At 42.9% G+C, this 27,626-nt stretch overlaps 1 protein-coding gene across 1 annotated transcript in view; it reads right to left on the minus strand.

The window, feature by feature from the left end:
- The window catches only part of SLC9A9 (solute carrier family 9 member A9), a 2,762,771-nt gene that overhangs the window by 1,777,052 nt on the left and 958,093 nt on the right, over nt 1–27,626 (minus strand). The window lies entirely within an intron of this gene.

The raw sequence follows: 27,626 nt of genomic DNA on the forward strand, positions 1-27,626 counted from the left end.
CCCGCGATCGCCAGTAGCTACCGAACTCTCAAAATGGCGGTCGACCTGGCAAGAGCGGGCCCAGCATAAAGAAATGGCCCGGTCACTGGTTGACTCCACCACCGTAGTCCTCCACGACCTTGAAGATTCTAGAGGAGCCGCGGGAGTCTCCGACCCCCGATGGGGAATAACTGCCATGATCGCCCGTGGAGTGACGAAACTGTATCCGCGGGACGTCGGCGCTCCCATGCTGGCGCCAGCCTCACTTTGAATTACTAGAATCCTGCAGACCTCAGTTCCGGTGAAAGCACAGTGTGACCCGGTAGGAAAAATTGTTGCACCCCCTCCCCTTTTTGACTGATAGTTCAAACCACCAATCCTTTCCTTTGCCCTTTTAACGGAACTTTGGACTGCCTCCCCCTCTTTTACATTTTCTAGAGAAAACAAAACATTAACCACTACATTAGCATAGCAGTTGACACCAGAACTGTATTCAAATTGAAAACCAACAACATCTTCAACAGAATCCTTTTTGTTTCTGCTGTGACCCTGCTACAGCACAGGCATTGTCCCCAGCAGTAATTCTGCAATGCCGGTAAGAATAGCTGTGGTGCCTACTGGACTCACTCACCCCCGCGGCGCCCCACGCCGTTATTTGCTGGGCGGCAACTTACTAGACATCACTTTCGTGCCATCTAGATTTCAGCGCGTTCTGCTGCCTTGGAACTATTCGCACAACAGACTGCTACTGACGACCCACCCCCAGGCAACATCTTCTGAATTTTCATAATTTGAAAGAACTAGTAACATGTCCTCATCAGGAATTCAAAAGAAATTGCCACGGTCTCGTCGTTGTTTAAATGTTTTTACTGTTTTTGTTTTGTTGTATATATTTATATGTTATTAAAGTTTTATATTCCTACTACTTTGTTGGAGTGCTATATATTTTTAATGTGACACATAATTGTAAAAACTTTGATGTACAAAGAGTCATTCCTGGAATCTTCCGCTTCAGGCTCGGTCCCCTCCCCAATCACAATACAGGATGGTTTTCAGATAGTAGGAACACGTGTGGTGTGACGGATCTCATCGGGTGTGGGCCTTGATCTACTATAACTCCTTTGAAGAGGGGTGATTCTTTACAGCTGGGGCCATAAACTACATCTGCAGGGCTAGGTGATAGCCTGGACAATCGGACACAGAGGAAGAGGAGTGTCAGAGGGTGCGGTAGTGAATAGGGCGAAAGGGAGGTGTCGGGCGGGCACAGAGTGTGATTTTCAGGGAAGAGCAGCGCAGATGGGGGGAGGTTTATTGCCGATGCATAAGACAGAGAGCGGGGGTGACCAGTGCCTGGGGAAGATGCTTGCGAGGGTGGGGAGCCATGCTACGAATCGACAGCGTGCAGAGAGTGGGTCTGGTCAAGGCATCTAAAATGGCTGCCGTGCACGACAAAAGTGTGGCATTTCAAAAAAGGCAAGATGGCGCAGACAATGTTTTTCAACACTTCCTCATTTCCTTCGAATCGAACGTTAACAGACGTTGGTGCATATTACCAAAGTTAAGCGATATTTATCCCTAACGATGCTTAGCAACGAATTTTTTACCGCTAAGCATCGTCAGAAATTATCGAAGATAAACCTTGCTATTATCAAGGTTTATCGCAAATGCGATAATAAACGGCCGCAATGCATGAATATCGCTAAAAAGTCAGCGATATTCATGCATTACCGAGCTAATGCTCTTAGCCATGTTATCCACCTCCCATTGGATAACATGGCTAAGAACTGCTCAGGGCAGGTGTTACTTTTTGGAGATATTCGCGCTTAGCGCGAATATCTCAAAGTTGGTAATAGGAGATAGATATCTTGCATGTTGTAATGCAAATTATTGTGGTATATGGAACTCATACCATAATCTCTCAGGAAAGCAGAAACTGATCCTTTTGGGACCGCCTAAAAAGGCCTAGGGGGTGAGGGGTACTCTACTTTGCCCCCTTTTCACGTTCCGAACTATTTTATTTTACTCTCTTCTGTAATTACACAAAATAGCAGCGATAAGATGCATCGGAGACACACAGTGAGAGAAAGGAGGCCGGAGATGAAGAAGAGATGTCAAATACACATTGGAGATAATATAGTGGCAGAAGGGAAGTAAATATGAGTAAACTTACCATGTAACATAAAAATGTTGCACTCTATACTATAAGTCTCATTTTATACTACAATCACTTCGCTACAACCTCATAAATTAAAAATAAAAATGAATAATGTCTCAAACAATTTTTGATTTCTAAATATAAATTTATTCTTCAGAATTTTCTAAATTTGAAAGAACTAGTAACATGTCCTCATCAGCAATTTCCTCATGAAAAGTCTGCAATGATGATTCTTGTAACTCTATGGTCTCCAAACATTCGATAAATTCGCCATCAACAGATTGATCAAAAAAATCATTCAAGTCATCTCCTCCTTGTGACAATATTTCATTATTGGTGCTGTCAATTTCAATCAATGTAGTGGAATCATTCAAGTCATCTCCTCGTGACAATATTTCATTATTGGTGCTCTCAATTTCAATCAATGTAGTGGAATCATTCAAGTCATCTCCTCCTTGTGACAATATTTCATTATTGGTGCTGTCCATTTCAATCAATCTAATGGAATCATACAAGCCATCTCCTCCTTGTGACAATATTTCATTATTGGTGCTCTCAATTTCAATCAATGTAGTGGAATCATTCAAGTCATCTCCTTGTGACAATATTTCATTATTGGTGCTGTCCATTTCAATCAATCTAATGGAATCATACAAGTCATCTCCTCCTTGTGACAATATTTCATTATTGGTGCTCTCAATTTCAATCAATGTAGTGGACAATTCAAAAGAAATTGCCACGGTCTCTTCATTGTGAGCCATTTTATTTTGAAATTGCTTGCTGTAAATTGCAGAAAAAAATAATCACTTTCATTTATCGTTTTTAGTAATACATAATATAAAACTAACTTTATCAAGTATTTAGTATAACAGAAGGACTGCAAATAAATAACAGAAAACATTTTTCAAATTATCTTCAAGTGTACAACATAGTTCCCCTTACAAATTAACAACTCACCTTTTTAAAAGTAGGAGAAGTGTTAGTACTGTGTAAATCAAACACCAGAAATTCACCACCAAAAATTCCTCACAAATGTACCTCAGACAGTAGTATCACAAAATGGCTGTGGTTTCCTCTCATTTGACATATATACATAACCAATTAACTTTCATCACACACAAATACAAAACCAAAGTAACATTTTAATTGGTTCTAAATTTCAACACTTTCAAATGTGTTTTCCCCATGCAATTTTCCATAGGACATTTACATACGTCTACAGTTTGAATGGCTGAACGGAATTACACCAAACTTGGCAAAATGGTACATCAAACCTAAGATGTCAGGAAGGATCTACTATGCCCCCTTATGGTCATTTCCCCCTTCGCTTTGGCCTCCTCTTGTCTCTCAATCCTACCGAGAGACAAGATGGCGGCCGCTACGGACTGTTTGGAATGTTGACAGACGCCGGAGAACCAATCAGCTTCGCAAAGCTCCGTAACGCAAAAAGTACGCGAAGCGGAGCGCTGTTACAGATATATATCTTTTTTTGAACGTTAATTTCTCAAAATCCACTGGAGCACACATATTGAGACCTAGCAAAGGCACATCGGGCTACCAGTCCCTAATATTTTACCAAGTTTCGTGCAAATCCATTCAGCCGTTCGATTATTATTATTATTTTTTTTTTTTGCCCCGCGGGGCCCTTTTAAAACCTCCACATCAAACCTAGGGGGTCAGCGAGGATCTACTATGCCCCCTTATGGTCATTTGCACCTTCGCTTTGGCCTCCTCTTGTCTCTCGATCCTACCGAGAGACAAGATGGCGGCCGCTACGGACTGTTTGGAATGTTTACAGACGCCGGAGAACCAATCAGCTTCGCTTCACAAAGCTCCGTTGCGCGAAAAGTACGCGTACTGGAGCGCTGCCCGGTCCGCTGTTACAGATATATATCTTTTTTTAAACGTTAATTTCTCAAAATCCACTGTAGCACATATATTGAGACCTACAAAAGGCACATCGGGCTACCAGTCCCTACAATTTTGCCAAGTTTCGTGCAAATCCATTCAGCCGTTCGGGCTAAAAGTGAGGCCAACCGCCCTATGGAAAACTCAATGTTAAAAACACGTTTTGGGACCCCCCTTTTTTCTCGACCCCCCCTGGACGAACCCCCCCAATTTTCAGGGGCTGCTCAGAAACAAAATGTGCCATTTTCCTGAAAATTTCAGCCAATTCCGTCCACAAACGCCAAAGTTATTTGACATAGAATTTTCAAAAATCCCATAGAGAAAAAATCCTAACTATATATACCTACTGGCGACCGCCAGTAGGTAATATATATATATATATATATACACACACACTCACACACACATATATATACCACCAAATGGCTCCACTCACAGCGCGCTATCCCGATCGGTGCTGCCGTTTGAGGAAAAACCATGCCCTGCATATGTTTTTCACCCAAAAAGTTAATACGTCGCACTCCAGGAGTTTGCCTTGGTCAATGTATTTATTTTACCACATTATCACCAACGTGTTTCGACTACCAAGATCTTGAACATGGTATATATATATATATATATATATATATATATATATATATATATATATATAAATAGATATATTTTCACTAAAAAACACAAAAGGTGCATTATAGTTAGGTGTTAAAATAAGATAAAAACTAACGTTTAAATACCAAACACTAAGAAACCTCTAAAATTCATCAGTTATACTTTACTGAGTTAACTATAACTTGCACCCCCAGCCATGCACTGCATATGACCTCACATATTACATCACTCACGACATGGTCAGTGACATCACTGATGACATCACGGATTACATCTCAAATTACATTATTTAACTAAATGAGAGGCAAGGCAACAAATATATTTGCTGATATGATAAAAACATGGTTTATTGAGTGCCTTAATTGAGCAGACTGGTTGATATTTAAACTGTTGAAGAGAGCAGAGATGTCACGACTGTTCATTCCCCCATCACAATAGCAGGTGTAGTGATTGTGAATAAAGCCATTTCGCAACATGCACTCAGTACTCAATGTTGCTATATTTATGGTTGTGCGTCTGTGTTATATTTTATTGCTTTTTAAATGTAAAACATCTTTTATTGACAGGTAAAAATATGTTCCCTTGATTTGCTTATTTTTCCATATTTTATGTTAGTGTTATTCCCTGCCTCTACTGATTTGAATGAGAGTGCTTTTTAGTACCAGTTCTTTGCCAAACTTGGGGGCAGATTCATCAAGGTTGTGCGTGGCCCTTGTAACACAAAACAGGAAGGTGCGCCTTCCTACACATAAATAATCCTGACTACAACTCGGGCATCCTTGCAACATGACGCAAGGGTGCCTGCTTTGGCGCTAGCCAGCCAAAAGTGTACCAGCACTAGGAAAGGACAGGAATGTGCCATATAATTGTAAATGTAGTGCACTTCTGCCCTTTCCCTACAACGTAGCGCAGCGGAGCAAGGTGTCTTGCTGCGCCGTGCTGCGAGAAAGAATGATACATCTGGCCCTTGGTGTGCGACTTACTCCACGGCTGAGATGAAGTACATTTGAACCTTTTTGGTTCGTAGAACTACTGGAGTAAATGTGGATGTAACATTGGTGATTGGCAATTGACTTACTATTGTCTGTATGTGTTTTAATATTTTGCACCTGCTTCATAAGCCCCTTCTTAATTTGACCTTAATTCCACCTATATTATCGTATCTGATTTGCATTTTCAAACCACTTGCCCTTTCTCCACACACATTTACACCAAAAACATAGTTCTCAGCATGCCAAGGTCTATTAGGCCTCTAAAAGTTCACAGGTTCAATCATTTGCAGTGACTGATGACAAAGTTCTACCACTTATAGGTTTCTGAGGCACAACTGTGAAGATTTTACATACGGCAGAGTAGCTGATAGCTTTGCTGCCTCTTCCTAGTTTGATCAAAAACAACTTGCTTGTTGTAGCATACGCATTCTAGTTGTTGCACGTCACGTAGGCGTGACGTGCGATGGCCATGAGAGAAGCTGCGCGCGCAGCTTAGGCAGAGCGCGCGAAGAGCGGAGAGTGATCGGAAGCTCCGGCCGGCGCTCCTCTGTACTTGTACATGTAGAATAAAGTTCTTTACTTACCAATTCAGCACAGTGCCATTATTTACAACGTGGTAACATTACAGTGGCGACGAGGACGGGAGGCATCCACCGGCACCCACAAGGAGAAGAAAAAAAAAATAAAAAAATAAAAAAAAATCGAACCACCACCTCCACGTGGGCTGCAGCAAAGCAGGCGACCCCAGGCCACGGGGGGACACAGCACAGAGCGGCGCTACTGGGCCGGTGAGTGGTGAGCACAAGGGGGCGAAGCTGCACCCACCAAGAAGGACAGGCAGTGGAGCGTGGCAGTGCCACAGCAACCAGAGGGGCGGCGCAGTGGCCAGAGAGGCAGCACTGCAAACCACAGAAGACCGATCACCGCAAATACCTTCCATTCACACCGCAGAAGGTAGGAACAGCGCTGGCTGCCAAGGGGGAAGAAGGGGGGACTAGCACTAGGAGTCCCCAGGAGGACGCCGATACAGAAGTAAAAGACAGCACCCCAGGGAGCCCCACCAGCAAGGCCGTCAAGGCGACAGAGAGCAGGGAGGTGAAGATGAGCACACCGGCAGGCTATGCAATCGCACCGGTGCAATTCCTACCGAAACCTGGTGAACCCCTGATGAAGTGGGAGGATTGGAAGGAATATATTGACAATTTCATTGGGGTCCTGGAGGACGAAAATGAAGAGAAGTTCACCCCCCAAAGGAAGAAACGAATCTTGCTGCTGAACCTGGGACCAGAGGGTCTCAGGATTTACAAGAGTCTGGTGCCCAAGAAGAGAGAGGACACCGATACGGATGTATATGCCCATGCAGTAGAAGACCTGGATGAGAGGTACCGCCCCACCATATGTGTGTCTGTGGACAGGTTCAACTTCCAGCAAAGGAAACAACGGGCTGGAGAAACCATAGAAGAATATGTAGGGGCCTTAAGGAAACTAGCAGCCCCGTGTAAATACGCACTGTGGGAGGATGAATTCATAAAGGACCAGATCGTGATGCACACTACGAGTACACAGGTCCAAGACAAGCTGTGGGCGAGTGGCGACACCACGCTCAAAGAAGTTATGGTCATCGTAAAAAGGGCCGAGCTTGCTAGGAGGTGTGCGGCAGCAACCAAGAACGATGTGGTCACTCCGACAATTGTGAACAGGATACAAGAAGGAGACCACCGTAAGGACCAAAGAGGAAAAGACTCAGCAGCCAAAGGAACGAGCAGGTGGCAAGGGAAACAACCAGGGAGCGACAGCAAGAAATCGTGCTACAGATGCGGCAGTTGGTCCCACGATGCCCGTGACAGAAGATGCCCCGCGTTCAGAGACAAGTGCCTACACTGTGGTATCCTGGGCCACTATGAAAAGGTGTGTAGGAAGAAACATTCGAAGGAAACTGTGAAATGTGTTGAGCAAGGTGAAGAAGATCTGGAAGAAGTGGCAGAAGAAGAGGTGATCACGGTCCTGTGCATATACGACCAAGTGATGAGCATAGAAGGGAGGAAATCCACAAAACCCATCCTGGACATGTCAATGGGAGGAATCACCATCACCGTGGTGGCGGACACAGGATCCCCCTTCACCATCATCCAACAGGCGGTATGGGAAGAAACATTCAGACCCAAGTTGGGACCGGAGTTGGAAAAGCTAGATATCAGACCGGTCACTTACAATGGGGACCGCATTCCAATGTTGGGGTTCCGCCGCCTACTGTTCGAATTCAGGGGCCGGTCAGCATGGTGCAAGCTGTACATTGCAGAAAAGGGACCCTCGGTCCTGGGATGGCTACCAGGGGGACCTAGGAATTAAACTGGATCCAGGAGGGAAAGAGCAGATTTTACTTACTGAGCAAGAAGAATGGCCGAACATGAACAAATGGAAGGAGAACTTCCCGAAGGTATTTGGTGGCACAGTGGGACGGATGGAAAACTTCCAACACAGGATCGTGCTCAAGGAAGGGGCCATTCCGGTAGCCCACAAGGTGAGGAATGTGCCGATTGCGGTGAGAGAAGCAGTCCAAACTGAACTCCAAGAGTTGGAAAAGAAAGGAATAATCGAGCCGATAACATGTGCAGAATGGTTGGCGCCCCTGGTGGTCGTAATGAAGCCAAATGGGAAGGTCCGGCTCTGCGTGGACCTGCGAGAACTGAATAAGAATATCGTTGTGGAGAAATTTCCCCTCCCCAGAATCGAGGAAATGTTGACCAAGACCAGGGGGGTGCAGTGGTACTCCACTATCGACTTGACCTCGGCCTATCACCAAATTGCACTGCACCCGGACAGCAAACGGCTCACATCCTTCATCACCCCGTTTGGGTGTTACCAATTTTGTCGGATGCCTTTTGGGCTGGCCTCAGCAGCCGCTGTTTTCCAGAAAATGATGCACCAACTGTTCAGAGACTGCAAGGATGTCCAGTATTTCCAGGATGACATCTTGGTGATGGGGCGAGACCAGCAAGATCATGACCAGAAGCTGGGAAAGGTGTTGAAAACATTAGAGAACAAAGGTCTCACGGCGGAGTGGTCGAAGTGTCGGTTGGGACTGCAGTCGGTGACGTACCTAGGTCACGAGATCGGACGACAGGGCATTACCCCCAAATCGGAAAATGTCAAAGCCATCGCTGAAGCTCCGCCGCCCAGGAACAAGGAAGAGGTCAGGTCGTTCCTGGGGATGGCGGAGTACTACAGCAAGTTTGTGGTACACTTCGCTTCCAAGACCCACAATTTGAGGCTGTTGACCAGAGACAGCACAGTGTTCCAATGGACACCGGAAGCCCAAGCAGAGTTCGAATTGATCAAAAGGGATGTTACCGGAACCGTTCCCCTCAAGGGGTACGACCCACAAGGCACCACTATACTGACGACAGATGCCAGTGACAAAGGCCTGGGTGCTGTACTCATGCAAGACAGAGGCAGAGGGGAGATGGAGACCATCAGCTTTGCATCCAGAGCACTGACAGATACAGAGAGCAAATACAGCGTGATCGAGAAAGAAATGCTGGCGGTCGTATGGGCCATGATGAGATTCCGGCAATTTCTGTGGGGAACACGCTTCCTACTCAGAACAGACCACAAACCGTTGGTGAAGGTGCTGACGTCGAGTGGACATGCCAGTGCCACCCCTCGGATATCCAAGATGTCTCTAAAGTTGCTCGAGTTCAGGTATGATGTCGAGTACATTCCTGGGAGCCGGAACCGAGTAGCGGACTATCTGAGCAGGGCAGCCGCCATGGAGCCAGGAGAGGAAGACCCTGCCGGCAGTGGGGATTTGGTAGCTCTAATAGAGGACCAAGAGAAACTGATCAGTCTACAAGAATGGACAGAGTCATATGAAGAAGACACTGACATAAAGGAAGTGAAGGGGTACATCGTACAAGGATGGCCGGATAAAAGGAACGTGAGAGCAAATCTCAAGCCGTACTTCGAAGTGTGGGAAGAACTGTCGATAGGAGACAAAGGGATCTTCACATACAGAGGGGATAAGGTGATTCCCCCAAGGACCCTCACCTCAAAACTAATGGGCTTGCTACATGAGGGACACCTGGGCATAGGGAAACTCAAGGCACGCGCCAAACAGAATTACTGGTGGCCAGGCATGGACATAAGGGCTGAAAGGCATGTCAGAGAGTGTCCCCAATGTCAACGGGCGGACAAGACATTAAAACCTTTGAGGCCAGCGATAGGAAAGTTTGACCCCCCTTCAAATCCGTGGGAAGAACTATCCATAGACATTTTGGGACCGGTCCTAGACGACCAAGGCACACAGAAATACGTGTGTGTGCTCATGGACCGATATTCAAAGTGGCCAGAATTGAGAGTAGATGAAGCCATGGACACGGAGAACATCCTTAAGTTTCTGTCTGAGAGGGAAGGAATACCTAAATCGATCTTGAGTGACAATGGGCCCCAGTTCACGTCAGAAAAGTGGAACAAGTTCATGCACAGAAATGGCGTCACTGTCAAACACACCTCAATCTACCATCCGGCCGGGAACGGTTTAGTGGAGAGATTTAACAGGGTAGTGATGGGAGCCATACAAGCGGCCATCTCAAGTGAACAGAACTGGGAGAAGGCGCTAGAGAACATGGTATGGGCCTACAGAATAACCCCTACTGGAACGGGGTATAGTCCATTCCAAATACTGAGAGGACGTGAACCCTTTACCCACGACAACAGAATTTGGAAGGAAAAGCTCATCACCAGTGAATGGTCCCCCGCAGTGGTGCGGGCCAACCTGGAGAAAGCACAGACAATTTACAGCAACCACTACAACAAACGAAGGAATGTCAAAGGCACCGGTCTGGAGCAAGGAGAGTGGGTAAGAGTAAGATTGGCCACCCTGCAGAAGAAGGGAGACAGCAAGTACAGCAAGCCGTTGCAAGTGGTAGAAGTGTACGACCGGGCTGCCTTACTAAGCGACGGGAACGTGTGGTCCCAAGACCGCATGGCCAGGTGCAATAAAGTTTTGGGCTGGGAACAACAGAGCGCTGACTGGGAAGACAAGGAAGGCCCCGAAGTGGAGGAGAATCAAGCAGCCGCGGAACAGCAAGTTGGAGATAGAGCGGGAATGGAAAGTGGAGAAGAAGGAGAAATTGGAAGTCAAGGATTGGAATGGGACAGGCTGGAGAGAAGCACGCAAGGAGGAAGAGTTGAGAACGAAGGGACAGTAAACCCTGAGACTCAGAGTCAAGAGTCAATGGAGAACCCAGTCAGGGTCACAAGGAGTGGAAGGCAGGTGGTAAGACCTTCCAGATACCGAGATTTTGAATTGGACAATGAACTGTAAGTGACTCTTCTTGTTTAATAAAAAGGGGGAGATATGTAGCATACGCATTCTAGTTGTTGCACGTCACGTAGGCGTGACGTGCGATGGCCATGAGAGAAGCTGCGCGCGCAGCTTAGGCAGAGCGCGCGAAGAGCGGAGAGTGATCGGAAGCTCCGGCCGGCGCTCCTCTGTACTTGTACATGTAGAATAAAGTTCTTTACTTACCAATTCAGCACAGTGCCATTATTTACAACGTGGTAACATTACACTTGTATAGATAAACAGTCAATACAATTACATGAACAATTATAGCTTAGAAGAAAACAAATGTTTCCGCCGAGTTTTCTGGAAGCCGACAGCCTGCATCTGAAACAACTGTCTACTACTTTTGGAGTCAAAGCATACAAATACAGGCACATTGCACATAACCATTAGCAATTTGCCAAAATTAAGATAAACACGGAGAGAAGCAAGGAAAGTGTATATGTTAAGTATTACAACGAAAACACGTTAGCTGTCAAAGCTACAAAGTGAAAGCTGACAGGCAAAACAAACAGCGAAGAACTCAAATTGTTCTGGGAACCGAGCATAATGGGGTCACAGAAAACAAATTGGGGTTAGTTCACTTCTGAAGGGGTCACCGTTCCTTAAGCCTGAGTGAATCAGTCTGCATGCATCAGAAAAATAATCTTATTCCTTTCTAACATTATGGTTTTGTGAAATTTGTTGTCTCTGGTCTATATTTCTTAAAAGCCTTCTTCAGCACCATTGCAATGCGTATGTGCGTCTGCATACTTTGTATTTGTTTACCGTGGTAAAGTATATATATGTATCAAGCAAATTCGCATTCGCAAACACCGAAATTCGTAGGATTTCGGCGTTTGCGAATGCGAATTTACCAAATGGTATGTATAAAGGTAAATCTGGTGCAAAACAAGGAATCGCAAAATTTGCGATTCCTTATTTTGCAATTGCATTTAAGGAATCGCAAATTTTGCGATTCCTTAATTGCAATGTATGAAGCAAAAAAAAATGCAAATAGTCCTTACGGAATCGCAAATTACCACCAACTTCAAGTTGGTGATAATTTGCGAATTCCTTGAAAAATGCAAATTTTTGCATTTTTCAAAGTGCCATGTGACGCACATACATGCCCTTAGGGCATGTATGTGTGCCACATGTGCACCCATGCTTATTTCAGGGGTGCAACAGGGTGTCCTTTGGACACCCCTGCACCCTTGAAATTATTCTCAATTTGCGATTCTCAAATTGCGAATTGCAAATTGAGAATAACTTCGCATTCATTCCTATGGGCCTCCTAATACTATTTGGAAGCACCAAAAATCGATTATGCAGCACATGTTTGATTATTTTGTTCCCTGTGATACTTGGCTACATGGCAGGAGGATTTGACGCTTGCCTATAAGAGAATTTCTGCTATTCTTATTCAAGGTTACAAACTGTAGACATCACCAGTGTCATGCCCGGCTCATGAATGTTCATTAGAGGATGGTTCCACATCACAGTAGGCCTTCTCGAGCATGGACTACAAGTTGTGTGTGGCGGTAAAGTGTACGCAGAAAGTGGTAAATGACACCCTCGGATCCTTCTCCAATACTGAAGCAAATTCCTGCTCACATTGCAGAGCACCATAACACTACAATTGTTGCAATGCCTCATGGTAGTGAAGTTGGTTTTAAGATTGAAGCCCTGATTAGGAACTTGGCTGATAAATACAGGATAAAGATCCCAGTTACTAATAACATTATACAAAGCCCTTGTCGCTGTATTTAGTACTGGGTGAGGTAATTTATGGAATAACCAGCAACCAAACATTGCTGATCCATCGGCAAGAATTACTGGAATTACTGGGATGGCTCCAGTTATTACCACTGCATCGCTCTTAATACATTCATAAATGTGTTCAAAATGGTGAGGAGAGAAATAATATTGGTTAACTCGAGTACTGGCCACCCCCCTATTTTTCCACTCTGCAAGTAAATCATAGTATCAAAATAATCTGCTGATTGTAAATGAAAATTACCAGATGAGTGACTGGGATATGATAAGGACTATTGAAAGAATGTGATTCTGTAGCCGTGTTCTTTTTGTTGCATAATTATGATTTTGCCGCATTTGCCACATAACCCATCATCTGCTGCGTAATCTGCAAACGTTTACCAATTTTTTTTTGTTTCTAGCTCAAACTGATCAAAGTTAGTAAAAATATGACAACATCTGTTTGCATGCAGTGGGAAGGCCCTTCGCAAAGGTTAACTGGTCATCTTTCAGTTGCTTATTTCTGTATTTGGTAGTTAAACTGCTGCTGATTAAGTGAAATCTTTGCCCAGACAATATTACCATGCTTAACCCCCTTGGGTGCGGCCGCGATTCTGCGCCTGTGCGGCCGTTTTTAAGAGTGGGAGGGATCATGATGGCCCCCAGCCGTCATCAGCACATGCCCACCGTGATGCATGACGGCCGGCGGACGTCATCAGCATGGAAGGGGTTAAGATGACAAAATATTTATTCACATCACATATATTTCACATATTCTTTCAGATGGATATTTCCAAGCATGCCGTCCACAGCTGTATACGAAGTTAGTGCCAGATGTACAAAGCATTTTAACGGTCACAAATGCTCTAATTTGGCAGTTGTGACAGTTACATGCACTTTCTGATGTTCTAATCCTGTTTTAGCAGTTGAAGCTGTTTTTCTAACTCCTAAAATGGGACTGCGGATGGAAAACGGTTTCGGTATCCAGAAGAGACATGTTGTTGGGGTGCCTTCACAATTATAAATAGATATTCAATGTAATGTAATGCATCAATGTTTTGTGACAGAAATCCAATCTTAAAACATTGATATTTTACTGAAACCTCAAAGGTGGTGGTGATGTTAGGACCACATCACCTTTATGAATGTAAATTTTTTTTTTTTGAAGATTAAGCAGTGGTCCACGGGCCCAATGCCAACTCTTAACTCCTTAATTGCTGCGCAAATTCCGCTGCATTGCTGGAGTTCTAATGAGTGGGCGGGGCTGCGTCGGCCAACGGACGTGCACAGCATTAGCGAGGTAGTGCTCATATTGGCCGTTGGCCGAGGCGAGCATGGAACGGGTTAAACGAACAAAGTACACTATGCTTTTTAAACAAAGCCCCGTTCCCAAGAAAACGGGCTGTGAAAAAAGCTGCATTTAAAAAAAAGTTTACTTTATTGAAAGGCAATCACAAAAACGGCCATCATCTCTGTGATGGCCTCCAATGGCCGTGAGTCACAATTTACGACCTGCCTCATTCTCACTACTATAATCACAAAGACTAACCCTGCAAGGCCACGGGGACCAGTGCATGACTATACTGATGATCCCAAATGTCCCATGGGACTCTTTTCCTGGTGGTACCTACACACAATCAATTAAAGGCACCTTGACTGAAGCAACATTATTCATTGTAGTAATTAATACAAATAATAGGCCACCACAATAAAATTGCAATTTTTTGTATCTGTTTTTTGACATCAAGTAGGTAATAAACAAACGATCCCTGGTCGTCTTCACAATTAGGTGTAATTCAGGGACATAAAATTGAAGTTTTTTATCTTGAGGTTATTTGAAGGGTCTCATCAGGACCAGTTGTTATGAGAGTGTCAGCCTAAGGAAAAAAGCATGAGGCCTAATCAGAATCAGAAAGTTCTCTGTGGTGAAATGACACTCTCAAAACGACTGGTCCTTATGAGACCTTCCAAATAACCTAAGGGTCGAGACGTCAAAATTATTTCCCTGGTCATAAATTGATGAGATTTGTATTTAGATGAACTGTGATTGCAAACAGAATTACACCTGTATGTGAAGAAGAAAAGAGATTATTTGTTTACTGCTGCTATATAACTGTATATAATAATATGTGCATCTCACTTTTACTGCATCGCCTGCACTTTATGAGATTACACTATTTATATATGTGTTTTGCCTACAAGATGTAAAAAACAAATAAAAACGAATTATTTCATATTGTGGAGGTCTGTTATTTATATTAATTACTACAATTAACAATGTTGTTTAAATCAAGGTGCCTATAATTAATTGTGTGCAGCTACCATCAGGAAAAGTGTTCCACAGGACATTTCTGATTATGATTATATCCTTCATGAGCCAGGTCGGATTGCGACCCAGTACAATTCAAATTTTTGAGAGCAGACCTAATAGAACTTAGGTCAAACAAAGTGACATGCACACTTTGAAATGTCGCTGTAGCTGGGGACCTTAGGATGAGAAAGACTACCAAGGCTTTGCTCTGGAAAAAGGGGGTAAATACCTCTTGTAATTGTTGATATTTCGTTCTAAGGCTTTAAAGCCAAGAATACAGAGACTGAGTGTCAATAACAAAACATTTTTGACTGGTGCTATTTCGTATACTTGGTGGTAAGGCAGTGATTGGTGCAAAAACCATTTATCATCAAATAAGAAAGAGGTTGCTGGATGTGGTAACATGACAAGAATGCATATGTGGATTTGTTTTGGGCTGTTTTGTTCTGGTGGTAATGTGTAATTTTTTTGTACTGCTATGCTTTAGTGCAGCATTATTGCAATGTGTTACTGTTCTGCTGCACTGGGGTTGCGTTCACGTTTTGGCTTTTGTGTTGAGACCTATTGTGTTTTAATTGTGCTGTATTGTGGCTTAGAGTATTTTATTGTGTTTTGTTCTGTTGTTTACTTTAGAGATGCTAACAAAGGCTGCTACATTTCCTGCCAAATGCAGCACATATCTTTAAAGTTCCTGTGAAAAGCAACTTGAGTGCTTATGAAACTCTTCAAGTATTTATGACAGGAACTAGCCCGAAACCATGAAAGACACTGATTCAAGTTAGCACTTGGCATACACACTATGCATGAAATTGTTCCTCAGATTTGATCAGGCATGAACCTGTTGTCTGGATGTAAGCAGCTGTTTAGGTTCCTGATCATGGTTTCAGAGCTGACAATCCTAAGTGATAGGAGCCCATTTGTTTCTACATTGGAAGAGGGTCAGGCAAAGCACTAGATTTGAAAACCTACACAAGGGTCCTGGAGAAAGGCCTATAGGAAGGTAGCTAATACACCTTTATTCGATTGTGCATCATAATCGTAAAAGATAAAAGCCTAAGAACCACATAAATACATTAAAAACATTAAAACATACATGCCACTGTATTGGGCTCAGATCACACATTCAGTAGGCAGTAGGTACAATTTAGAGGAAAACTGGCCAACCTATCTATCAAATCATTGTAAATTAGCCGTTCATAATTTTATTCCAATATAGAGCTCCTTTTAAATAGGAAGTGACCACCAGAATCACCGCATGATTAGGTAATAGCTACGGATGTAAAAAGCTGGGGAAAAGTTGGATTTTAAAAGTGGTTTAAAATACTTTTTGCGCAAGAAATCATAACATTTTACAGAATAAAAACAGATGTGTCAGGGCTATAGATATGAAGGTCTTCTGGGTGTACGGTTTTTCACGATGGGAAAACTCGTGGTGTGCTTTATGTTATGCTGGTCCGCGTATTTATGGAGTCAGATGTGGTAATGAGAGCTGCAAGGAAGGGAAGGCCCAACCTGGTTGCCCTTGTGCTGCTCACATCAGTGGGAGGCAGCAATCAGATCATATCTTTTTAATATTTTATTCATTCTGTGTGAGACTTTTGAGCAAACAAATGGATGGTCGATCACTTCCATTTCTAAAATGATAGCTTGCTCATGGATGGTTTCATAGGACTTTGAAATAGCATGTGAGGTCCATTCTTCGTACTGTTGCCACTTTATCCAGTCTAATCTTTTTGAATGGAAACAGTATCCGTTTACAGCACCTTTAATGGACTGCATTAAGCTAAGAGTTCTAGCAGATGTGTTCGGCAATTTTTCCAACATTACTGGAAAGCTTTTTTAGGAAATATAAATTTATGAAACTGCAGATTAGAAGTAATCTTTGTCAAATGGTGTCCAGTACACAGGTGACTCTACTTATAGTGTTATTGGCTTGAGGGATAAGCCCAGTTGTAGCAAACAGAAGTTATTTGTAAACTATTGGTTGGCACAGATATGCTTCTGTTAGGTGAGGATTGCTACAGGATCAGAGAAGAGGATGGTGATTCTCTAAATGTGGGGCAATGAGGGTACAATCCGATGGCAGACACCGCGTCAGTAAAGGCGTAGGAGTTGACATGGTTGAGGATGTGCCATAAAAGGCCACCGCTTGGGAAGCCTGGGAGTGAGTTTGATACAGAATTCAATATCTAGACAGAACTGGATAAGGAAGTAACCAAACCATGAGATCGATTGGTATTTAGTTATTGCAAAGTTTGTGTCCAAGGCTGACAGGAGGTGAACAATGTATTTCTTCACAAGTTGATCCTAAGGCTAGTAATCAAAACCCAGACAGTACAGGTCTGTGGTAACTATTGGAAGCTGGAGGGGCTATTCAACCACATGTTTTGACTGCCTAGTGTTCATGCCTGTCCCAATAGTGTGAGCAGTTGATGAACCAGTTCCAGGAGGTCCTCAATGACTCTTAACATTGCTCAATGGCTAAAGAAAGACCCTTGGGGGCAGATTTACAACAACTAACACACCTCTGCAAAGCAGGGCTACACTACTTAGTTATTTTTCCTCTCATCGCCACCTGCTCTTCCTGTTCATTTAAAACATTAGATACCTTGAACTTTTTATAACTAGCAGTCCATGTCTCTTGTGTTTATTTTTCCACATAACTATTCCAGAGTCAGTGCCAGTTTCACTCAAGAGCTGCATTGCCAAATCTTTTGTGTTCTAGCCAGCAGTCATGAAATGACCTGGGCCAACTTATCACAAGGCCAAGTACCATGTCTACCGGACAACGTAGATCAGACTAATGTTAAATGAATTACATTACTTTGACATTTCAAACAAACACGCACACACACATGTATACACGGAGACATTTAAGTCTGCGCCTAGGTCTACACTTCGAAATGGTGAATAGCAAAAAAGTGTGGAGATGTGCTAGTAAATATGCAAATGAGTAAACATACATGTTTATATTTACCTTTGAATATGCCCGGTTGAGCTTAGGGAGTTGTTTGTACAGTAGGACATATGTGGTTGTGTAAGTGGAAGTGCATGATAATGGTGGTGATGTAGGTTGTAGGGTGTGGTTTGGGTGTCTATGCAGGTGTAGGATAGATAATATAGATAGAGGAGGTGTAAATGTTGTTGGGAGCCCATATAGCTTTGTTCCTAAGTACTTCAGGTTTGTGTGTCCCCCCAATGCTATATTGCGGTCTTCTTCAAAACAGCTTTGACCTTTCTTTGCAGCACACCACTTCTCTCACTCTACTTCTCTCCCAAATCTCTTGTGTTTGTGTATCTGCCTGATAGTTCGTTTCTGCTTTTCGAGCTCCTACATTGCTTCTCCATACCCCTTCATTCGCAATTCCCTTCACATCGCCGCCACCTTCAGTCTGACAGAAGCACTGTTGAAGAAAAATTTATTGATTAACTCCTTCGTCCTCAATTCAACACCAGTTTAACTGAGGTAGATACAGCGGTTTCTGCCGAACCTAAATTCTGAATTTCGTGGTAATTACTGCATCAGTAGGTTTTTGGCTGCATGATTTTCGCCCGGTGACATCTAGCTTAATTTGTGAGCAAAACATAACTGTAACATTCTGGGCTTGTGATCCTGACGACAAGAAAAGATGCAATATTACCATGCCATCCTACATTCACAGAGAGGAAACTACAAAGATGCTGTAATTCTCCACCTGGTAAATATCACAGCCCAGGGTATTGATATTTAATGGGCGAATCACTTAGAATAGCGAATTTAGCCTAATGTAGCGTTGTAAATCAATCAGTCAATATGTATTTGTAGAGTGCGGCTAATCACCCGCAAGGGTATCCTGGCATTAAGGTGCTGTGCTCAGTTAAAAAAGCCAGGTCTTGAGTATCCTCCTTAATTCCGCCAGAAAGGGTGCTGACCGGAAGCGGAGGGGAAGGTCGTTCCTGGACTTGTCAGTGAGGTAGGAAAAGGAAGAGCCTCCACTGAAGCTTCAGAAGATGTGTGGTGTCTGTGCAAGGGAGGTGGAGCAAAGGTCTCTGGAGGGTTGGTGGAAGTTCAAGCAGTGGTTGATGTATGCTGGTCCTTATTCATTGAGGACTGTGTGTGCATGTGTCAGCATCTTGAGTTGGCATCTTTTCTGGACGGGGAGCCAGTGGAAGTTCCTGAGGTGGGGGTGATGTGGGTCTGTTTAGGCAGGCTAAGAATGAGTCTGGCCACTGAGTTCTGTATCGTCTGGAGTCTCTTCGTGAGTTGGACGAGGTTCTTGCATGCATTACAACACTGCAGCTGGCTAATGACTAAGGCTTGAGTGACGGTTTTCCTGGTAATGATGGGGAGCCATTTGATGATCCTTCAGAACATTTGGAGAGTGTGGAAGCATGTGGCGGAAAATGCATTGATCTGTCATTTCATGGTGAGTTTGCTGTCCATTATGATAGCAAGATTGCAGGCGTTGTCTGTTGGGGTGGGAGTAGGTGTGAGTTCTGAGTGTCAATAGATGTAATTCCACAGGGAGGCGTTTTCCCCAAAGATCAGCAATGGTCTTGTCAGTGTTGAGTTCAGACAGATGGTCTTCATCCTGTCGGTGATGTTTGTCATGCAGTTGTGGAAGTTGGTCCTCGTGGTGGAGGGGTCTGCTGAGAGCGAGAGGATGAGCTTAGTGTCGTCAGCACAGGATATGATGTTGAAGATGTAGGCTCTGATGGGGTCGGCCAGGGGCGTCATGTATGTGTTGAAGAGACTGGGGCTGAGAGATGAAACTTGAGGGAAACAGCAGATGGAGTTCCTTGGTTCTGAGACAAAGGGTGGCAACCAGATATTTGGGTTCTTCTTGTGAGGAATGATGCCATCCATCTGAGGGCATCACCCTGTATCCCGATGTGATGAAGTCTCTTGATGAGTGAGTGGTGGAATAAGGTGTCAAAAGCCGCTGAGAGGTCGAGGAGGATCAGGTGCGCTGATTCTCCCCTGTCGAGGAAGGTACAGATGTCGTCTGTGGCAGTGAACCAGATTGAAAGATGTCGGGCAGGTTGTTTCTCTCCAGGTGTTTGGTGAGCTGACGGTTGATGTCCTTCTCGAAACCTTGGCTGGTAATGGCAGCAGCGAGAAGTGGCTGTAGTTCTTGAGTTTGTGGGGTCAGCGGAAGGTTTCTTGAGGAAGGTTCTGACTTCTTCGTGTTTCCATGCATCAAGGAAGGTGGCTGTGGTGATGGATGTGTTGAGAATGGTAGCGAGTTGGCAACTGATTTCCTTGCTTCCGAGGTTGAAGAGGGAGTGGGGGCAGGGGTCTATGGGTACTCACGAGTAGAAGGAGTTCATGATGGTTGTTGTGTTCTGGGTGGTGAGCTGTTCCGATGCAGTGAGCGGATGGTCGGAATGGCCTCCATTGGTGTAGGGAGGCTTTGTAGTACATCATCTACTCTACGTACATACTGAAACTGTTTCCGATAAAGGTAAAGTACTTTCCAAACTTAAGGCCTCATCCCCCAAAGGCCCTCTTCACTCATGGTGGACGCCCCACAGTCATGGGGAATTCTCAGCACTCAGAGCGGAATATCGGCAATGAGAATTCCCACTGCGAAGATTTTGCCCCGAGTGCGGAGACTCCCCCAAGACTGTGATGCCTCTGCCACGAGTGCAGAGGCCCTTTGTGAATCTGGCCCTACATTTTTTATAAAGGTGTTGGTCAAAACATAAATTGATAACATTTAAGTATTTATCTCAGGACTACGTTCTTGAAACAGGATTTCTTCACAATACACAGGTCATGCATAACAACACATCTGTGCACAGTGGTAACATAAGTCATGTTGAGAGCTGTTGCTTTGTTTAGATTCTTTGAATTTTAGGCAGAACATTTTCTGATCACGCCTAACCAAAAAAAAAGAGACTATAAATATATTAAATGTCCTCTGATGTTCAAAGAATTGTCTTACAGCTCAGGAAAAGTAAGTATGTTCCCAGAATGGATAACAGATTGAATATGATATCATAAACTGCAACTATGGAAAACGCTAAGCTCATCCTTAAAAATGTGACAGCACCTACATAGAAATTCCTTGCTCACTTTTGGAAACAGATGATTAATTTCAAATTACAGCCATATGCTCCGTTTTCTAAAGATGGACAGGGTGTTCTCTTTCACTTTGCATTTTCACTTCCTTGTTACTTATCTTATTCCTCTTTCTTTTTCACTTCATTTAATAAGAAAGACATTTTAGTACATACATTCAAGTTTATTATTAATATTCTAAAAAAAAGCATGTGCTTTGTTTGAAACCAGAAAGGACATTTTCTTGCCATTACATCTTCCCAGTACCTTATTATAGCATTAAAGACCGTTCTAGACTGCATTATCTTAGCATAATTACCCACCATGCAAACCACTTAATAATTTCCTGCACCACAAGGGGTGTCCCACGCAGAAATATTGAATGTGGAAAGCAATTACTACATGATAATCTCATTTAGGACGTTCATTAATGAAAGTGTCTTGCCGAAAGACATTTTCTCATAGAACAAGACATTTTCTCTTCGAACCAGTCCCCTCCTTGCTTGACTTTTACAGGTGAAGTGTATTTCTCATGATACTTGTAATTTTGTATTCATTTCATGTATTTATTTAAAAAAAATTGCAAATTTCGTACACCCCTAGTTATAATACCAGTGTATGTTTTTAACTACTTAAAATACAAAAACGTAGGAAAACATGACAGCAATGGTAACATTGTATTAATAAGAAAATGTAAAACTGTAATGAATACCTGAATGGAATAGTGTCTATTACAGTATGTCAATTGAATACATTGATGATTTTTGATTTGGTTCTCTTTATTACAGACACAACACAAGACCTTCTTTTGTTTAAAATTAAATAAAAACACAAGCTTGGTCCCAAAGATTTTATTAGGAGCAGTGATTTTAATTAGAAAAGAATAAGTACTGGGCCCCAAAGTATTGCTCAGAAGCATACGGACGGTGCTATTGAATGTTGAGGGTGCTGAATACCAATGCTGTGTATTTGTCATTTCACTTATGTCACTTTCATCTACCACCAGACGCTCTCTGGCTAATTACATCACATTTTCAGGTACTTTTTGATTCCCTATTTTCGTTGTTTGTCACAGTTTCTCCGTCATTTTCTTCTACCTTGTTTATTCCGTTTGTGTTTTTCATTCTCTTGGAGGATAAGTGCTGGTCTCCAAATATAAGTGCCCGTGGGCCCCAGCTAAAACCCACCGGCTCAAATTAAGCACTGCTTAGGAGCCTACAGAGTTTTAGTTTCACCTCATGTCTCTTCGTTTACCATCAAGCACTTCCTGTTTTTTTTTCAATCTTGCTGGTTGGTTCTGTCTTAATCCTTGCTTTCAACCTTTCTCATTGTTTAACGTTTTTATCTGCTGCCTTCTTTCTTCCTTTTGTGCCTTTGCCACTTTTGCTGATGATAAAAAAATAAGTCCTGGCCCGCACAAATGAGAGCCAGTGTGCAGTACCTGCAACCACTGACATACATTAAGCACTTGATTCAACCAAGTAAAAAGAGACCAAGTCAACCCTTGATTTGCAATGGACGACTTGCATTGAGCTTCTAAAGGGGTTCAAGTCACTTATGAACTATTTATAACATTACAATATTTTGCTACCCTTTCATACAGCCATATCTAGGTCCCTGACCTGACCTTTATATAACGGTTGATAGTAATTTACACTTTTTAAAGATTCAGAATTCTACAGAAGCTGATCTTTCCAACTATGGTAGGATCACATATATAATAGTTATTATTTATTAGTGTTTCATAAGGTAAAAAAGAAAACATGTATTAGCTTGATGACTTAAATAAAAAATACATATTTATTTTGTTATCAAACACCCAACTTTGTTAAAGGAATAAAGGAAGTCAAAACAGCTAAAGTAAAGAGCCATGCATTACAACCAAATTATTGGAAAGATACTTCTTTTTCAATATGAAGACCTGGGAACGAATATTTTCATGTGCAATACTGCCAAAATCACAGGATTTGAGCTCTGCTTGCACTCTATGGCTGACACCATTGGATTGCGCCTTTTTACCGCGAACAATGCCAAACCTACAGATCATTGAAACAATTAATTTCCCCAAAATAATTACCCTAACATAAAATACAATTATGTCTATAGTCGGGCTCCCAGTCATGTCACAGTAATTTAGTGAAGAGGACAATAAGAAGTGTGGAGGAGGGCATTATCCCCCATGCTCTGGACTTTGTCAAGAATCTGCCAATGTGCTGATAAATGTACAGATTTTGGAGTAAGCCTGTCCTGTTTATTAATGATATTTAGAATGTGGATTATTAGTTAGGGTGAAAGGTAGTCAACCACAAGTAATAATGGAACTATTCTGGTTAGGACCAGTACAGGCTTTAGAAATTAAAACTGGGCTCATGGTAGCTATGTCACAGACCAAGCAGGAATAACTTAAGGAAATATGTAAAGCATTTAAAAGTTCCAAAACAATTAAAAGGTTGAGAACACAGCACAATATAAATTCCACTCCAATTTACACAAATAGAGAATATTTTAATGAACAAAATGACACCAACATTTCAAAAGTCCAATGAGAGGAACCGGAGATATTTATTTTTAAAGTTTTAGCTAAAGATAGTGTTAAAAAGCACAAAGTACCAACGGCAAGCAACTGGTCACTCTAGACCGGGTAAACGTAAAAAATTAAGGCCGCCCAAGATGTATCCCCGATCAGATACAGGACCAGGTTTGTCCTGGCGAAGATTTTACCTTCTGACTTAGAAGTTTTTAAGGAGAAAAAGTTGTCATCAACTGAGTCATCATCCTGATTATGCCAAAAAGAGGCATTTTCTTGCAATTATGAGGCAATTAGTATAGCTATAGTAGTAGATTGCACTCATTTTGTTCTCTTTCGTGGAGGATATTCTGTAAGCGAGAAACAGGTGTTTGTGCTATGTGGGGCCCTGCACCACATTTTTGACCGAGGCTGTGCAAAAATGTTGACAGACCGGTTATCGAAAAGTGTATGGAAATGAATTCGGGCTCTGCTATACCTTAGTTTGCATCTTCTTCCAGATTCAGGTGTGAGAATGCATGGTGTCTTTCTGCCTCTAAGTTTCTAGGACACACACCACTGTTTCAAGAGCAGATGCAGTTACAATGTGACTGACCACTGGACACCTGCTACTGCAAAAGGACATGACTATTCAAGTTACAAATGTCATGTGCAATGTTAGATCTGGCTTTACCGGCGGGTTTATCCACAGAATTTTTGCTTCTTGGTTTCCTGTTTTTGACCCTGTTTATGTTGGTTTTATGACTGTACACTTTACCACTGCTAATCAGTGCTAAAGTGCATATGCACTCTGTGTAAATTGTCATTATGGATTGGTGTTTCCATGATTGGCTTGTTTGACTTACTACTAAGTCCCTAGTATCGTGCACTGTGTGTGCCTAGGGCCTGTAAGTCAAATACTCCTAGAGGGCCCGTAGCACTGATTGTGCCACCTACACAAGCAGCCTTGCAAAAGGTTCTCAGATCTGCCTCTGCAATGTCTCTGTGCAGTTTGGTACTGCCCTGTCGAGCTGGCAAGTGCACCCACTTGGCAGGCCCTCACCTTCCCTTTTCTTACATGTGAGTCACCCCTAGGGTAGGCCCAAGGTAACACTGTGGGCAGGGTGCAGTGTATGTGAAAGGTAGGACATGTCCTGATGTATGTAACATGTCCTGATAGTGAACTACAGTGAATTTTGTTCTTCCTTATTGAAAGGCTATCTGTCCCATAGGATAGAATGGGAGTTTATTTATAACATCTTATAAGTATAAATTTCCATTGGGACAAGATGGAAAGATGGAGTTTAGTATGCCTGAACTCAGAATATAAAAATGCATCTTTTAGCCAAGACCTGCCAAGAGATGCCTGTTGCAGTGCTGGGCCTCTGGATGTTGTTCTTGGTGTTGGGAGCTGGAAAATATATGCAAGTAAGAGAAGAGTGATGCATCCACACCCGGTTCCAAAATAATATACGAGAAGGGACCCTGAACCTTACCAAAGGATAAACGGGGAACAACCCACCAGGGCGTTCAATAAAGATAAGAACATGAACGGGAAGTTCCCAGGATTATCGTGAACTGGAAAATTCAAAAAATTACAATTGCACACCCGGTTCCGACACATCGCCGCTGTGCCACTGAAGAAACCGACGCAACAACTGCCGGCAGCTGAAGAAATCACTGCAAGCCGAATCCCCTGCACCGATCTCCGAAGTCCGAGATCACCGCACCGATTCTGACGCAGGCCCTGCAGTGCAGCTGCAAGAACCAACGCATTGTGGGACTGGGGCTGGAGAGACCAACGCAGTGCCATTTTCGCCGCATCGAGAACCAACGTATCCCCGATCCCCATGCCAAGTTGACAAGAACACCGGGGCCGCATTAAGAAACTGACACATCACCTCCCCACATAGTAAGAAACTGACGCATCACCTCCCCTTCAGTAACTGACGCATCACCTCCCCAGATTGGCAGTAAGGTACCGAAACATCACCTGCTCTGGAGTAAGGAATCAACACATCACCTTCCCTGTGGCTGTTTTTGTTTATGATAGTCACGCATCCAAGGTACTTTGTGTTGAAAGTGTTGCATCTATAATTTGCTATGGACAGGACTGTTTTTACCTTCTAAAAGTCATATTTTGATTATTGTATGTTGAATTTTTGCAGTTTTGGTCTTGTTTGGTTTAGATAAAGATTACTTATTTTTACTAAACTGATGTGGTGTCTATTTGTATTGTTTTCACTGTATTACTGTATGTGTGCACACTGCCTCTGGGCGAAGCCTGTCTGCTCATGCCGAGATACCAAGGGGGTGAGCAGGGGTTATTTTAGAAATGTATTCCCCTTACCCTGAATAGGAAGAAGGACAAGGGTGCAAACCATTGCCAACCAGAGACCCCCATTTCTAATGTGACAGACCACTGGACACCTGCTACTGTGAAAGGACATGACTACTCAAGTTACAAATGTCATGTGCAATAATCCAGAATTCTGATTAGGCTGTGATATATGTCTTTATTTCAGCTATTGGGTTGCTAACAGTTAAAAAATGAATGGCATGCAAACACATTGGAAACTGTACTGATTTGCCCAGCAAGGATTATGATTACATATTACTGAAGAACTGGGACTGAAACCCCTAACTTTTTGGCGTAGAATTTGGAGCTCCCCCGATCTATCGAGCTATAGGGTTGAGCTCACGGAGATCCTACGCCTACCAAATGCTACCCTGATACCCTGGCTGAGATATATCAGACTAACATGCGAGTCTCTAGGAAGGGAATTATGGCTTGACCTGGGTAATGCTTGTGGCAGGACCCCACGTAAACGTCTGTCGAGCGAGTTCTATGAGCAAAAGTTACTTGCCTCGATTGAGAGTACACGCGAGGGGTCCTTAACCAATCTGTTCACCATGTCCAAGGACTCATACCTTCCTGAGCCGGTCCTTGATGGAAGTAGTCTCATCCTGACAAGGAAACTTTTCATGCAGTGGCGTTACGGCACTCTCCCCCGTGGGGCCTTCATGGATCGATGGGGAAGGTCTCAGCCCTCCACACAGTGCCCAGCCTGCCGACATCCCCATGAAAATGATTTGCACATGGCACTTTTCTGCAAAGCTTACCAAAGACCAAGGAAATACTGCCTTGTTCCACTCTTGAAACACCTCGGATTTAGGCTTCATCTCTCAGCCTACAGAATATTAAAGACAGACCTATCCCCCCCTATTGTGTTTGCTGTGGCAACATTTTTAACAGCTATGTGGTACATTCGTAATCGTTGCATCAAGCTAAATACCGACAAAAGCATTGCTTGATGATTTTTAAATTATTATGCATTGTAACTGTTTCTTTAGTAACATGCTTTTTGAATGTTTTAACTACTGTTTATTTCTACTGTTTTTATTCATCCTCTAAATTTTTTCCAACCTGATTTCTTTTTAATCATTCAATAAATGCTGTAATCTTTTATGATCTATATTGATCGAAATAAAGATTGAAACAAACGATTACATATTGCTCCAAATTAACATTACCAGGAATAATATGAGACTGTTTGTTGTGCCAGACAAAATATCATTTTGGTACTGGAGTGCTCACCATCTGCTAATAAAAAAACTGACTTTTGGTCTATTTTTCTAGTAAACTGGTATCATAATTCTAGTATCTTACCTCAGCATATAAAGGTACAACTTGAACATTGCTATTCGTACTCATAATCTGTCACTTTTGCAAAAGTAGTAATAGGGAAATATTTGAAAACTGATTGATGACTGCCCTGCGCAGAAAGTTATACAATATCTTTACAGGTAGGAGACTGTGTGACTTCTGAAAACAGTAGTAAGAAGTCAAAAAGTGAAGAGTGATTAGGTGGCTCATGACTGAACATTTTTAAAATGGCACTACAACCTTTTTTTGGGAATCTATTTGTTCTACATCAATATGTACTTACACATATAATACAAAGAATAGCATTTGCATATGACAGCAACAAATCAAATAAGACCTAGTGCAGCCAACCAGTGCTTAATCTGTACTAAA

The sequence above is a fragment of the Lissotriton helveticus genome, chromosome 11, assembly GCF_964261635.1.
Source record: "Lissotriton helveticus chromosome 11, aLisHel1.1, whole genome shotgun sequence".
Lineage (NCBI taxonomy): Eukaryota > Metazoa > Chordata > Amphibia > Caudata > Salamandridae > Lissotriton > Lissotriton helveticus.